Source organism: Macaca mulatta, chromosome 12, assembly GCF_049350105.2.
Source record: "Macaca mulatta isolate MMU2019108-1 chromosome 12, T2T-MMU8v2.0, whole genome shotgun sequence".
Classification (NCBI taxonomy): Eukaryota; Metazoa; Chordata; class Mammalia; order Primates; family Cercopithecidae; genus Macaca; species Macaca mulatta.
Genome location: NC_133417.1, coordinates 94,930,763 through 94,934,221, shown reverse-complemented (window position 1 = coordinate 94,934,221; position 3,459 = coordinate 94,930,763). Strand labels below are relative to the sequence as shown.

Below are 3,459 nucleotides of genomic sequence, written 5' to 3'. Positions count from 1 at the left end.
AGGAGTTCGAGACCAGCCTGGGGAAGACAGTGAGACCCTGCCACCAAAAAAAAATTTTTTTTTTATTAGCCAGGTGTGGTGATGTATACCTGTAGTACTAGCTACTAGAAAGGCTGACACAGGAGGACTGTTTGAGCCTCGGAGTTTGAGGTTAACATGAGCTATGATCGCACAACTGCACTCCAGCATGGGTGACAGAGTGCAACTCTGTCTCCAAAATAATAATAACAATAACAATATTTCATCAGTGTTAATTTGCTGTTTTCTACACACAGTACAATTATTACATTATGATTGTGTAAGATGTTAACATTTGGGGTGAAGGGTGTACTATTTTTACAATTTCTGTAAATGTAAATTAATTCAAAATAAAATTTAAAAAGAAAGAAAACCACCATTTCACAAACCACCACAACTATTTCAAGTAAGAATCATCATCAGTAGATGCTAAAACTAGTGGATGAAAGTATGAGCAACAATATATTTACATAAAGTATCCCACATATTTATTAATCTCAAGGTAGAAAATAGAGAAGACCGTCAGTGCACAGATCACACCCCTCAGCCCCAGAAGATGGGGAACTGCCTCAAATCCCCAACCTCGGATGACATCTCCCTGCTTCAGGAGTCTCAGTCCAACTGGGCTAGCTTTGGCGAGGGGACTAAGCTGTATCAGGAGCCGCTGCCATATCACGAACAGGTTCCAGTTCCAGTCTACCATCCAACACCTAGCAACACCTATCCTAACAAATTAGGATACCTCAAAGAATAGGCCTTATACAACAACTGCCTAAAGGAGTTCATGATCCTGGAAGAGATGGATCAGAAAATCAGAACAACAGATCCAGGAGTGTGTGATCTGTATAATGGACTTTGTTTATGGGGACCCAATTCAATTTCTTCTTCTTTTTTTGAGACGGAGTTTCCCTCTTGTCACCCTGGCTGGAGTACAGTGGCGTGATCTCAGCTCACTGCAATCTCCACCTCCCAGGTTCAAGTGATTCTCCTGCCTCAGCCTCTGGAGTAGCTGGGACTACAGAGATGCACCACCAGGCCAGCTAATTTTTGTATTTTCAGTAGAGACAGGGTTTCACTACGTTGGCCAGGATGGTCTCGATCTCTTGACCTCGTGATCCACCCATCTCAGCCTCCCAAAGGGCTGGGATTACAGGCATGAGCCAATGTGCCCAGACCCAATTCAATTTCTACTGAGCACGTACATCTACCACCTGGACTGTATTATGACTGATTGATCAGATCCTTCATGAGCCCATCCTCCATGGAGCCAGTTGATGCAGCACTGCTTTCATCCTAGGAGACTATTGAGCCAGGGTCTCTCATTTGACTTCAAGTGAACCATCATTTTGGGGGATTTTGATCTTTTGTCACTGAGTCCAAAGATCATGCACAAAAGTTTCCTAAAAATTCCTGGATGGCTGCAGATGTTGGGGGGAAAGTATATGATATTTCAAAACTTAGAGGGAAAAGTAGGATGGTATTTTTATGTAAGGCCTGGACCCAGTGTTTAAAAATGTAACTGTATTTAGACCTTGTTTTTATTCCAGTACATAGGAATTGTGTAAAGTGTTATAGCAGCTGTATTTGTTTAAATTGTGTGTACTGAAGATAAGAAGAAGATAGTAGTTATTTTTCCTAAATGAAATAACTTTCGGTAGTGATTTGGGCACGCCCAAGATGGCTGAATAGGAATAGCTCCAGCCTGCAGCTCCCAGCATGAGCGACACAGAAGACGGGTGATTTCTGCATTTTCAACTGAGGTACCGAGTTCATCTCACTGGGGCGTGTCGGACAGTCGGTGCTGGTCCGCGGGTGCAGCCCGACTAGCGAGAGCTGAAGCAGAGTGAGGCATTGCCTCACCTGGGAAGCACAAGGGGGAAGGGAATTCCTTTTCCTAGCCAAAGGAAACTGAGACACACAACACCTGGAAAATTGGGTAACTCCCCGCCTAATACCGCACTTTACCAAGAGTCTTAGCAAACGGCACACCAGGAGATTATATCCCACACCGGGCCTGGAGGGTCCCATGCCCACAGAGCCTCCTTCATTGCTAGCACAGCAGTCTGAGATCTAACTACCAGGCAGCAGCGAGGCTGGGGGAGGGGTGCCCACCATTGCTGAGGCTTAAGTAGGTAAACAAAGCTGCTGGGAAGCTCGAATTGGGTGGAGGCCACCACAGCTCAAGGAGGCCTTCCTGCCTCTGTAGACTCCACCTCTGGGGACGGGCATAGCTAAACAAAAAGCAGCAGAAACCTCAGCAGAGGTAAATGTCCCTGTCTGACAGCTTTGAAGAGAGCAGTGGTTCTCCCAGCACAGAAGCTGAGATCTGAGAATGGACAGATTGCCTGCTCAAGTGGGTCCCTGACCCCTGAGTAGCCTAAGGGACATCCCCCACTAAGTGCACACTGACACCTCACACCTCACATGGCTGGGTACACCTCTGAGACGAAGCTTCCAGAGCAAGAATCAGAAAGCAACACTCACTGTTCAGCAATATTCTACCTTCTGCAGCCTCCGCTGCTGATACCCAGGCAAACAGCATCTTGAGTAGACCTCAAGCAAACTCCAACAGACCTGTAGCTGAGGGTCCTGACTGTTAGAAGGAAAACTAACAAACAGAAAGGACCAAAACTCCATCAGTACATCACCATCATCAAAGACCAAAGGCAGATAAAACCACAAAGATGGGGAAAAAGCAGTGCAGAAAAGCTGGAAATTCAAAAAGTCAGAGTGCATCTCCCCCTCCAAAGGAACGCAGCTCATCACCAGCAACGGAACAAAGCTGGATGGAGAATGACTTTGACGAGTTGAGACAAGAAGGCTTCAGTCAATCGAACTTCTCAGAGCTAAAGGAGGAACTACGTACCCAGCGCAAAGAAACTCAAAACCTTGAAAAAAGATTTGACGAATGGCTAACTAGAATAACCAGTGTAGAGAAGTCCTTAAAAGAACTGATAGAGATGAAAACCATAACACGAGAACTACGTGACAAATGCACAAGCTTCAGTAACTGACTCGATCAAATGGAAGAAAGAGTATCAGAGATTGAAGATCAAATGAATGACATGAAGTGAGAAGAGAAGTGTAGAGAAAAAAGAGTAAAAAGAAATGAACAAAGCCTCCAAGAAATATGGGATTATGTGAAAAGACCAAATCTACATCTGATTGGTGTGCCTGAAAGTGACGGGGAAAATGGAACCAAGTTGGAAAACACTCTGCAGGATATCATCCAGGAGAACTTCCCCAACCTAGTAAGGCAGGCCAACATTCAAATTCAGGAAATATAGAGAACGCCACAAAGATACTCCTCGAGAAGAGCAACTCTAAGACACATAATTGTCAGATTCAGCAAAGTTGAAATGAAGGAAAAAATGTTAAGGGCAGGCAGGGAGAAAGGTCAGGTTACACACAAAGGGAAGCCCATCAGACTAACGGTAGATC

At 44.9% G+C, this 3,459-nt stretch overlaps 1 pseudogene; it reads left to right on the top strand.

Annotated features, from left to right (window-relative positions):
- The first annotated feature begins 574 nt into the window (after window positions 1-574).
- Window positions 575-1,345, top strand: LOC106992654 (RING finger protein 11 pseudogene; annotated as a pseudogene).
- The last annotated feature ends 2,114 nt before the right edge of the window (window positions 1,346-3,459 follow it).